The 13,378-nt window shown below is 41.4% G+C and overlaps 1 long non-coding RNA gene across 1 annotated transcript; it reads right to left on the bottom strand.

Moving 5' to 3' along the window:
• Positions 1-10,615: 10,615 nt before the first annotated feature.
• Positions 10,616-11,875, bottom strand: LOC124072491. The gene is made up of 3 exons (XR_006845517.1): positions 11,665-11,875; positions 11,432-11,554; positions 10,616-11,212 (listed from the first exon to the last, which is right to left on the bottom strand). It is a non-coding gene; the product is annotated as an uncharacterized LOC124072491 (long non-coding RNA).
• Between the last annotated feature and the right edge of the window lie 1,503 nt (positions 11,876-13,378).

Genomic DNA, 13,378 nt, shown 5'->3' on the forward strand with positions numbered 1-13,378 from the left:
ATGTTTCAGTCTGGTTTTAGAGCCCATCACAGCACAGAAACAGCACTGGTTAAAGTCACAAATGACCTCCTCATGGCATCAGACCGCGGGCTTGTCTCCATACTTGTTTTGCTGGATCTCAGTGCTGCTTTCGACACTATAGATCACAGCATTTTATTACACAGATTAGAACATGAGACTAGGATCACAGGGACTGCGCTACGCTGGTTCAAATCATATTTAACAGATAGATTTCACTTTGCTCAAGTTAATAATGTTTCCTCTTCATATATAAGGGTTAGCCTCGGTGTTCCACAAGGTTCAGTGCTTGGGCCGATCCTGTTCACCTTATACATGCTCCCTCTAGGAAATATTATTCAGAAACATGGCATAAACTTTCATTGTTATGCTGATGACACTCAGCTGTACTTATCCTTAAAGCCTGAAGAAACAGAGCCGTTAGCCAGACTCCAGGCATGTCTTAAGGACATAAAGGACTGGATGACCTCCAATTTTTTATTATTAAACTCAGACAAAACTGAGATCATTGTTCTAGGCCCCAAACACCTTAGAAATAGAATAGCTGATAATATTCTCTCTCTGGACGGCATTACTTTGGCCTCCAGTACGACTGCGAGGAACCTCGGCGTTATCTTTGATCAAGACGTGTCATTTATTCATCACATTAAACAGACCTCTAAGACCGCCTTCTTTCACCTCCGTAATATCGCTAAGATTAGGAGTGTCCTCTCTCAGAGTGATGCTGAAAAACTTGTTCATGCTTTTGTTACTTCTAGGCTGGACTACTGCAACTCACTATTGTCAGGATGTCCAAATTATTCTATTAATAACCTGCAGCTGATCCAAAATGCAGCAGCTAGAGTTTTAACAGGAATCAGTAAAAGGGATCATATCTCCCCCATCTTAGCTTCTCTTCACTGGCTTCCGGTAAAATTCAGAATAGACTTTAAAATTCTCCTACTTACATACAAGGCCCTAAATGGACTAGCCCCATCATACCTGCAGGATCTAATAGTCCCATATATTCCCAATAGATCACTCAGATCACAGAGTGCAGGTTTACTTACAGTTCCCAGAATTTATAAAAGTAGAACGGGAGGACGAGCCTTTAGCTATCAGGCACCCCTGCTGTGGAACCAGTTGCCAATCTGGGTTCGACAGGCAGACACCACCTCCACTTTTAAGACTAAACTTAAAACCTTTCTGTTTAGTAAAGCATATAGTTAGCACCAAATAAAGTGTGTAGGGCTGGTAGGCATAGTTTCACTCACCTCATGATATATAGCCACAGGTAGAATAGGTCTGACTAACTGTTAATCTTTAAATCTCTATCATAGCTAAGCTGCTATAGGCCTATGCTGCCGGGGGACACAAACATGATCCACCATGCAGTTTCCCCTCCTCCTTTTCCTCTTCTATCCTCTCCCCTCGTCAGATTAACATGCAGTTCATTATTTTATGTCACTAACTGTGTGTCCAGTGCTCCTCGTAGTCTTGTGTCTCTCCCTCCCTTTCTCCCTCTCTCTCTCTCTGTATCTTTCTGCAGGTACAGTGGTATGAAAAAGTTTGGGCACCCCTGATCATTTTCAGGATTTTCCTTTATAAATCATTGGTTGTTCGGATCAGCAATTTCAGTTAAATATATCATATAGCAGACAAACACAGTGATATTTCAGAAGTGAAATGAAGTTTATAGGATTAACAGAAAGTGTGCAACAATTACTTAAACAACATTAGGCAGGTGCATAAATTTGGGCACCCTTGTTGTTTTATTGATTTGAGTACCTTTAGCACTAATTATTGGAACACAAAGTTTGTTTGGTAAGCTCATTGACCCTTGACCTACATACACAGGTGAATCCGATCATGAGAAAGGGTATTTCAGGTGGCCAGTAGCAAGTTGTTCTCCCTTTTGCATCTTCTCTGAGGAGTGGCAACATGGGAGCCTCAAAACAACTCTCAAATGACCTGAAAACAAAGATTGTCCAACATCATGGTTTAGGGGAAGGATACAAAAAGCTGGCTCAGAGATTTAAGCTGTCAGTTTCCACTGTGAGGAACATAGTGAGGAAATGGAAGACCACAGGCACAGTCCTAGTTAAGGCCCGGAGTGGCAGGCCAAGAAAAATCTCTGATAAGCAGAGGCCAGGAATGGTGAGAACGGTCAAACTCAACCCACAGACCAGCTCCAAAGACCTACAACATGATCTTGCTGCAGATGGTGTCACTGTGCATCGTTCAACTATTCAGCGCACTTTGCACAAGGAGATGCTGTATGGGAGAGTAATGCGGCGGAAGCCTTTTCCACGCACATGCCACAAACAGAGTCGCTTGAGGTATGCTAAAGCACATTTGGACAAGCCAGCTTCCTTTTGGAATAAGGTGCTGTGGACTGATGAATGTAAAATTGAGTTATTTGGACATAACAAGGGGCGGTATGCATGGCGGAAGAAGAACACAGCATTCCAAGACAAACACTTGCTACCCACAGTAAAATTTGGTGGTGGTTCCATCATGCTGTGGGACTGTGTGGCCAGTGCAGGTACTGGCAATCTTGTAAAAGTTGAAGGTCGCATGGATTCCAGTCAGTATCAGCAGATTCTTGCCAACAATGTTCAAGAATCAGTGACAAAGTTGAAGTTGCGCCGGGGCTGGATACTTCAACAAGACAACGACCCCAAACACTGCTCAAACTCTACAAAGGCATTCATGCAGAGGAACAACTACAACGTTCTGGAATGGCCATCTCAGTCCCCAGACCTGAACATTATTGAAAATCTGTGGTGTGATTTAAAGCGGGCTGTCCATGCTCGGAAACCATCAAACCTGACTGAACTGGAGATTTTTTGTAAAGAAGAATGGTCAAAAATACCTTCAACCAGACTCCAGACCCTCATTGGAAGCTATAGGAAGCGTTTAGAGGCTGTTATTTCTGCAAAAGGAGGATCTACGAAATATTGATGTCATTTTTCTGTTGTGGTGCCCAAATTTATGCACCTGCCTAATGTTGTTTAAGTAATTGTTGCACACTTTCTGTTAATCCTATAAACTTCATTTCACTTCTGAAATATCACTGTGTTTGTCTGCTATATGATATATTTAACTGAAATTGCTGATCCGAACAACCAATGATTTATAAAGGAAAATCCTGAAAATGATCAGGGGTGCCCAAACTTTTTTCATACCACTGTATCTCTCCATCCAGATCTTCAAGTTGAACTGTAGCCGGCTCTATGACCAACCCAATGTGTATTGTTGACATCTGCCTGTCATTCCTCTATGTACCGACTATGGGCGGGGTGGTTCTCCCTACGGGCCGAAATCGAACTGATAGGATAGTGATTCTCAACATCACATAAAAAAAAGAATACATGAATGTTACAGCAGTTCATTATAATTTTCATTACTATAATTTTCTTATAACTTGTGAAATGTTAAAATCATATTGAGGTGGTAGCAAAAAGTGAAACTAAACAGTTGAGATTTTGTTTTGCTTATCTTTTTAGTAATGTCATTTCTCATGTTGCAAATTGCTTTCCTGCCTGTACAACATCCATTGCACGTCTGCCCGTCCTGGGTGAGGGATCCCTCCTCTGTTGCTCACCCTGAGGTTTCTTCCATTTTTTCCTGTTAAAGGTTTTTCTGGGAGTTTTTCCTTAGTCGATGTGAGGGTCGAAGGGCAGAGGATGTTGCTGATGTTATGTTAAGCCCTTTGAGACAAACTGCTTGTAAAAATGGGCTATACAAATAAAGTTGACTTGACTTGACTTGACTTGACATCCAAATAATTGAATTCAGGTGTTCCAATCACTTCCATTGCCACAAGTGTATAAAATTAAGCACCTAGACATGCAGGCTGCTTCTACAAACATTTGTGTAAGAATGGGCCACTCTCAGGAGTTCAGTGATTTCCAGCGTGGTACTGTGATAGGATGCCTCCTGTGCAACAAGTCCAGTCATGAAATTTCCTCGCTACTAAATATTCCACAGTCAACTGTCAGTGCCATTATAACAAAGTGCGACAGCAACTTAGCCACAAAGTGGTAGGTCACGTAAAATGACAGAGTGGGGTCAGCAGATGCCGAGGCGCATAGTGCGCAGAGTTCACCAACTTTCTGCAGTCAATCGCTGCAGACCTCCAAACTTCATGTGGCCTTCAGATTAGCTCAAGTACAATGCGTAGAGAGCTTCATGGAATGTGTTTCCATGGTAGAGCAGCTGCATCCAAGCTATACATCAACAAGTGCAATGCAAAGTGTTGGATGAAGTGGTGTGAAGCACGCCACCACTGGACTCTGGAGCAGTGAAGACACGTTCTCTGGAGTGATGAATCACACTTCTCCATCTGGAAATCTGATGGACGAATGTGTTGAGAAGCACTCCAAAGTTGTTTCTGACCTACCCTAGTGAGTGATGGACAATGTGGGTTTGGCAGTTGCCAGGAGAACAGTACTTGTCTGACTGCAGTGTTCCAAGTGTGAAGTGGGGGGGGGGGGGGCTATGGTGTGGGGTCGCTTTTCAGGAGCTGGGCTTGGCCCCTTAGTTCCAGTGAAAGGAGCTCTGAACTCTGCTTCAGCATACCAAGAGATTTTGGACAATTCCATGCTCCCTATTTTGTGGGAACAGTTTGGGGATGCCCTCTTCCTGTTCCAACATGACTGCACACCAGTGCACCAATCAAGGTCCATAAAGACACGGATGAGCGAGATTGGTGTGGAATAATTTGACTGGCCTGCACAGAGTCCTGACCTCAACCCGAATGCCTTTGGGATGAATTAGAGCAAAGACTGTGAACCAGGCCTTATCACCCAACATCAGTGTCTGACCTCACAAATGTACTTCTTGAAGAATGGTAAACAATTCCCATAAACACACTCCTACACCTTGTGGAAAGCCTTCCTAGAAGAGTTGAAGCTGTTATAGCTGTAAACAGTGGGCTGACGTCATATTAAACACTATGGATTAAGAATGGGATGTCACTTAAGTTCATATGCATGTAAAGGCAGATGAGTGGATACTTTTGGCAATATAGTGTATCTAACTTACCAGGTAAATTTCTTTGGGTTGTAACTAGTTAGCTAACTTACTATTATACACACAACTAAGTTGCTTAAGATGTCAAGGATATTTTAATGTCTTTCCTAACTTACAAAAACTGTCCAAAGACAAAATACAAGAATTTAGCCATTTAGCTGACATCACCTAGGTAGTTACAAGTTAGTTGTCTTTTCCAAAATCATCTTGATACTGAATATTAAGCAGCCAAGTCATCAAACAAGCCTTTATCTTATAGCTGTTTTTCATCTTCTCTCCTTCTCCTTCTTTCCTTTTTCTGCCCCCAACGACGATGACAATGTTCTTTTTTGTGACATTATTCATTAGAGAGAGGACTGTGTTTCAGCTTGCTCTTCAATGATTATGACAATGTGTAGTGTGCACTGTGTGGCTGTAGCCTATACACATGAACGTCACCAGCTAAGCTACAACAGTCAGAGCGAAGGCTTTAGGAATCACAACACAACCAATAGTCTACTCTGTTAAAATAGTATTGAGTGAAAAAGAGGAACTAAAAGAGGAACTGAGTTGGCTGTTATCTTTCCAAGGATGGATTCCCTCCTCATTGCCTGATGTGGTAGGACAGACATTTGCACTTACATAATTTGGGCCTCAGCATACTAAGAGAAATTTTCCTCCTTCACATTGAAGACCACAGTGAGTAATAAGAGGACAAACACAGATTTGAATGTATTTATAAGGCTCGCAAATCAAACAGATAGATAAACATGGAACTGTTACTTACTTAAGTGTTGGAATAAGATGAAAATTATATTTTCTGTGCACCAGGTCTCAAGACCAGGTAATAAAGCAAGACCCAACTTAGACCCTTATCTTGGCAACTGTCAATGTGCTTTTGTAGTGTATATTCTGTTTGCATGCACGGTCCTTTGATCCTGGACCTCAGAAAGTAAGGTGTGGAAGGACAGAAAGGCCTCAATGACTTTACAGTGAACTCATTATTTCTTTTTTCATCTCCCCATACTTTTTTCCTCCATCCTTCCATTCATATTTTCTCTTTAGATATTTGGCCTGACAGTCAGACTACTGAGCAGGAGAACTCAGTGCCAAAAGCCATTATGTCTCTCTTTCTCTCTCTCTCTCTCTCTCTCTCTCTCACACACACACACATTGACCACCTGCACACCCAGGACTACAACTACTGTAATTATGGATGTGGTCAGAGGAAACACACAGGGAGCCGAGGTGGCAGATCTGGAGGATTCTGGGTCAGGGCTGGGAGGCCTGATGAAGATGAGGTGGGACACCAACACTGGGCCTCTTCACTGCTCATTGGTCAGCACACCATTCTGTGTGTGAGCGTGGTTTTTTTGTGTGTTCTTTTTTTTGAGGGGGGGGGGTCAGGTCTGATTTTGTCCACTCTCTGTCATCTTGGTCGCATCTCCTGACAGGGCATCACAGCTGGAGAGAAGGAGGTGGAAGTAGGCAGTGATGGGGGTGTGTGAGGCTTATTTGATGTTGTTATGACCAGCTGTGGTGTTGTACAACATAAAAGTCATACAAAATGAGTGATGCATGAGATCTAAGGCTGCTTGTAAATGCAGGTCAAGGAACTTATTTATGAAGCAGTGTGTAGGATCTATACTAAAGCTGAACACAAAAGCAGAAAATGAAGTACATCAAAAATTAATTGGATTTATGAAGCTGTCTACACATAAACTGGTCATGGTCATTACAAAGCACCTCAAGAATACTGATGCATTGAAATGAGCCTGCTGATGGGTCTTTAGGGTGAATCAAGGCAATAACCAAGAGGAAGATGCAAAAAAGGCATTTCTCTGACACAAAAATGGAGCAACTTGTGGGTGACATGGAGGTTAGCACATACTGATGTGAAATTAATGTTTGATATTAAGTGAAATGAAATGTGTGAGAGTAAATGAGCCATCATTACACAATCTGGTTTCCATTTGCCACCTCACAATAAGCATTGCTAGATGCATTGCCAGAGTTAACATAAATGTTTTTACAGATCACATTTTTTTGCTTGGAAAGTGGCGTCAAACTTTTTAATGGCCCATTTTGTGTACCGTATATGCATTGGCTATAAATAAGACTCCAGGTCTTTTATTGCGTGAGAAGATCCAGTTAAAGAAATCATTCCAGTAAATTTAGATTTCCAGGACTGGTTGCAACAACTGGTCTTTACTAAGCCTGGTCCTAACTGCTAAGTTGATCTTTGCCAAGATCAATTGTTGGAATGTACTTCATGTCAGTTGGACCAACTAACTCTAAGCCTTCACTATTACTATTATGTTCATTACAATGTTGCACGTTCATTTGAATGCACAGGTGCAGATCACATAGGTGCTCCTGTGCTTGAGCACCCACTGAAAAGGCATCTCCCACAAGAAAGCTGATCAAGAAATAGATTAACAAATGAATAAATAAATGTGCATCTTTAAAAATGCATGTGTATTCTATCATCTACTATTATTTGTGAATTTTAACTATGAATTGCATTATCCATTTGCAACATATATGGTACTAATAGCGTATTTTGTCACTCCGTAGTCCATAGTAGTCTTTCCACATTTAAAGCCTAGATTCTACCTCCTTTAGTGATATTGGTACGTCTAATAAATGTAGATTATTTGTAGTACTGGAGGCAAGGCTCAATGAATTGGAAATGTGGCTTTGCTCCATGGAAACCAAATCATTACCTACAGTATTTAGCCAACCCCCAGTAGCCGGTGCAGAGCAACCCAGTGTAGCTCATCCTAGCTGACCGCCGTCAGCTCCCCTGCAGCCAAGGAGGCTGGGTAATTATGTGGAGGAAGCATAGTCTTAAGCAAAAGCCCATGGTTCACCCTAACCTGTTCATATTTCAGATATTCCCCTCTCTCACACACCAGTTGAGAACTCAACTCTGGTAATTGGCAATTCTATAGTGAAGTCAGCAACACCAGTGACCATAGGCAAATGCATTCCTGGGTCCAGAACGATATGGAATCATATTTAAAACTGCTGGCTAAGGATAAGCATAATTACAGTAAGATTGTAATACATGTAGGCATTAATGACACCAGTCGGAGGCCACTAAAATTAATGTTGAATCGGTGTGTACATTTGTAAAAACCATGTTTGACTCTGTAGTTTTCTTTGGACAGTATTTGAACAGTGACAGTCATCATTCAACTGCTGGCTGTCAAGGTGTCCAGCAAACGATGTGGGCTTTGTAGACAACTGGCAGACTTTCTGGGGAAAACCTGGTCTGATTAGGAGATGGCATTCATCCCATTTTGGATGGAGCAGCTCTCTTATCTAGGAATCTGACTGAGTTTCTTAATAATCTAAAACCATGACAACCCAGAGTTGAGAGCAGGATGCTGAGTCGTGGTCCTACACGCCTCTGTGAGCTTCCATTAGAAGAGTTATCCACCCTAAAAACCATAGAGACTTTGTCTGTCCCCCAACTACCTAAATTAATTGCACCAAATACCAAAAGAAGAGTTCTACATAAAAATCTAATTAAGATTAACACCAACAATACCACAATTCAAACAAATAGGAGAATTAAATGTGGATTTTTAGACATTTGTTCTCTGTCATCTAAAGCTGTTTTTGTAAATGACTTAATGTCAGATCATGATATAGATTTATTTTGTGTAACTGAAACTTGGCTCCGTTCTGAAGAATATGTTAATTCATATCTTCATATGAATTCATGTGAATATGTTAATTAATGACATAATATGTTAATATGTTAGTCTAAATTAATCCATTCCTCCAGACACTGACCAAGGAGGTGGAGTTGCAGCCATTTCTGACTTCAGCCTAGAAATCAATCCTAAACTCAATCATAATTAATTTCAGATCCTATTCTTTGCCCTTCACACCCAACCTGGATAACAGTGCAGCCAATTTTAGTTGTTACAATATACTGTGCTCCCATTACATATAGTTTTTGTCTGAATTCTCAAAGTCTAGTCCTTTAAACAAATAAAGTAATTATTGTGGGTGATTTTAATATTCATTTGGATAATAATGATGCCATTTGTACAGCATTTACCTCTTTGTTCGATTCGATCGGCTTCTCTCAGCGTGTACATAAACCAAGTCATTATTTTAATCATACTCTCTACCTTGTTCTCACATATGGCATTGAAATTGAACATTTAATAGCCTTCCCACAAAATCCTTTTTTATCTGACCAATGTTTGACCAAATGTCTGAATGTCTGACCAAACTTTCAAATTTCCTTTGAACTTTTCTTCTTTCTTTTGAACTTAATTGAAGGAAATATTATTCAGAAACATGGCATAAACTTTCATTGTTATGCTGATGACACTCAGCTGTACTTATTCTTAAAGTCTGAAGAAGCAGAGCTGTTAGCCAGGCTCCAGGCATGTCTTAAGGACATAAAGGACAGGGTGACCTCCAATTTCTTATTATTAAACTCATACAAAATTGAGGTCATTTTTCTAGGCCCCAAACATCTTGTAACTAGAATAGCTGAGGCTATGGACGGCATTACTTTGGATGCCAGCACGACTGCGAGGAACCTCTGCGTTATCTTCATGAAACAGATCTCTAAGACTGCCTTCTTTCACCTCCATAATATTGCTTAGGTGCGTCCTCTCTCAGAGTGATGCTGAAAAACTTGTCCATGCTTTTGTTACTTCTAGGCTGGACTACTGCAACTTACTATTATTAGGATGTTAGGAATTAGTTAGGAATTACTCTATTAATAGCCTGATTAAATTTTACCATTTTTAATTGTATTATACTTTATTAACCCTCAGGAGTCGACAGACGTGCCGGCGCGTCCTTATCACAAGACCACTTTAAGACGACGTAGCTGCAAGACGCAGCCTCGCTGAATCGAAAGTGGGCACTTCAAACTATATACCAGTTTTTAAATTTTGTTAATATGTCAAGTAAAACCCGAGTTATGATAAAAAATATACGCACTGTTTTTTTCATGACCATTGCCATCACGTTTGGTGCGCGTTTGGGGCGCGCATTTTATGCAAGAAGACGCAGTAAACACCAGCACATTGAGCGCACTTCATTCAGCGCATTTCAGCGCATTTTCCCCAGTCGGATTTTAGAGTTTTGTGTGATTTTAGGTCCAGTGTGTCAATACAGTATGTCAAAATGAAAAAAACAACAGTAAATCACACTTGTGAGGTTGTGCTGATCAAAAATGATTCCAAAATGGCAAGATAAAAAAAATTCTAAGTTAAAATATAAAATTAGAATCAAAAATAGTCAACAACTGACAATTATACATGACTTCAGAGGGTTAATCCCATGGTGGGAAATTACTTCTCTGCATTTAACCCATCACTGACTGAAACACACACACATGCAACATGCAGTGAAACACACAGGAGCAGTGGGCTGCCATTGTCAGGTGCCCGGGGAGCAAACTGGGGGTTAAGTACCTCAAAGGCACATCAGCCGGCTCATGGAGGGGGGGCATTATTAATCACACCCCCACACCCAAATTTTTCCTGCCAGTTCGGGGGGGAAACGAACCAGGGACCCTCTGGTCACAAGACACTGATATGTGCTCCAGAAGAGTATACTGGTAGTAGTAGTAGTAGTAGTAATATTAGTTTCAGCAAGATAAACGCTTGTGTTTCATAGGCATCTAAGCCTACCTCTTTGTTACCTTACAGAGACAGAAACAATCAATTTAGTTTAGTTATGAACAACTTTATTACAACTCTAACAACATGTTAGGAAACCATGTAGAATATACAGTTAAACAAATCAGCCCCACTATACACCAAAGCATTAAGATTATGACAGTTGAATACGCCTGTTTTGGTGTTGATGGACAAAGCATCCAAGTTCAATGACCTTGCCCTTCTCCTTTCAATACTAAGCAATCCAATATTGTTAAGCCTGTCATCATTCATTGTTGTTCTCAAATGATTTTTATCGCAACTGGTACTGCTAACAGGCAAAGTTATACTTATCCGACATAAGTGAAAAAGCTGATGAAAAACCTCTTTGTATGGTTCAAGAAAAGATGTGAAATCAGCAGAGCCACGATTTACTTCAACCATGTGAAGTGCGTGAACCATGAATTGTTGAAGGCTCTCTTTCTATCCCCCCTGCACAGTTCGTGGATACACCCTCAGGAAAGGCTGTGTTGGTCCATCTGCTGGACACCAGGATATGTCTTGGAAAGAAGAGGAAGAAGAAATACATTTTTAGATCATGCATAATACATGACTTTTCATTTATAATATAGAATATAGAAGTCAGTAATACTGAATTCAATTACAATCTTGTGAACAAAAGCTGGGTCTCCTGTTGGAATAATGCACTAGACTTGATCATTATTGATAAATTACTTGTATAAGCTTTCTGAAATCTTAAAACAAAACAGATCAAATACCCAGTTGGTGGGATGCTGTGAGATATGTAGCATTGGGGGCCTCTTCACCGTCACTGCAGCTTCGACTATGAGATTCCTGATGGTTCACATCTTCGTGATCCAACTGATCACTAGGAGAAGTGTCTGATCACACAAAGAAATATTCCATTATTGCATCAAGGAGTTATTTAAACACACACTGTTTTTATGTAATCACTTAGGGTTATCCATTATGACTTAAATATTTAGCCTACCTGCACAATGCTGAATTTCAGATTATGGGCCCTCAACCTCATCATTAAGCAAAGTTCCTGGGAAAAGTTGTATCAGTTATTCAAAATGTTAATACAAGAATAACATCAACTGAATGTTTAATACTTACTCAAATGTGATCAATTTTAAAGACATCCTGCTGCCTTTCTTGACACTGTGGGCATATCCTGCTCAGATCATTTAGAATCAGAATCAGCTTTATTTGCCAAGTACGTGTGACCATACAAGGAATTTGACTCCGGATTTTCTCTCTCCTGTGCACCATACAAAATACAAAAAACAAATAGTAGTAATAAAAAATGAAGAATAAAGTATTTACAAGAATAAAAAAACGAGATAAATATATATATATATACATGTAGTGCAAACAGTGGAATGATGTAGTGCAAACAGTGTGATGGTTCATACAATGGCAGGTGGATTACGGGGAGATCAGGGAGACAGCCTCGAGGAAGAAACTGGTTTTGTGTCTGGTAGTCTTGGCATACAGAGCTCTGTAACGCCTACCAGAGGGAAGCAGATCAAACAGTTTGTGTGCAGGGTGTGAGGGGTCTGCAGTGATGCTTCCTGCCCGGTTTTGGACCCTAGACATGTATAAGTCCTGAATGGAGGGCAGGTCCGCCCCGATGATTTTTTCTGCAGACCTGATTATCCGTTGCAGTCGGTTCCTGTCCTGTTTGGTGGCCGAGGTGGCAAACTGCAGGGGGTCAAGCCGGGGGCCTGTGATGAACTTCAGGTGGTTCAGCACCAACCTCTCAAAGGATTTCATGATCACAGACATCAAGGCGACGGGTCTGTAGTCGTTCAACCCCGTGATGGGGGGTTTTTTGGGGACTGGGATGATGGTGGAACGTTTGAAGCAGGAGGGTACTTCACACAGCTCCAGAGATCTGTTGAAGATCAGGGTGAAGATGGGTGCCAGCTGGTCAGCACAGATTCTCAGGCAGGAGGGGGACACTCCATCGGGTCCTGGAGCCTTCCTGGTCTCCTGCCTCATAGCTGTCATCAAAGGAATGTCCCTTTTCCTTGAGGTGTAAGTGGACTGCTGAGTCTTGTCCTGTGGAGGTGGCTCTCCTGTGCTGTGCCATTCTTCTGTGGAGTGGCTGTTTTGTTTCACCAATGTAAAGGTCAGAGCATTCCTCACTGCACTGGAAGGAAGCCATCTATGTTAAGTTGGAAAAACCTTCACTTAACAGAGGTGGTGGACTTAGACATCATCTCTCTTGCACTTACAATGCTGTCCTCCCTTCCATTCCTAGTAAGTTTCACCCCAATTCACACAACAACCATAACAACAATAGGTCGTTAACCGGTCATACCCAAACTCATTAACATTCCCATAGCCACTAGCCAGTCGTCAGACAGGCTGTCCAACTACATAGACCAATCTGCAGGGCTATCTGATCCTTTGTTTTAGTCACTTAGTCACTCCCGCTGAGGTGTATATATTTGTTCCCCACCAGTCAGTTTTATCAGAACTGATGAAGCTGCTTGGATGAGCAGCGAAACGTCTTCAAGCCTATCTTCACAAGTCCAGGCGCCTTGCTTTAACTCTTTTGAGTAGCTCTGATCCTCCTCGTCAGTGTGTTCCTGGCCTGTTTGTACAGGGCCCTGTTCCCACTTCTGTGGGCCTCCTCTTTATCCTGGCGCAGCTTCCTGAGTTTGTTGGTGAACCATGGTGTATTGGTTTTGGTC

Source organism: Scatophagus argus, chromosome 15 (assembly GCF_020382885.2).
Source record: "Scatophagus argus isolate fScaArg1 chromosome 15, fScaArg1.pri, whole genome shotgun sequence".
Lineage (NCBI taxonomy): Eukaryota > Metazoa > Chordata > Actinopteri > Scatophagidae > Scatophagus > Scatophagus argus.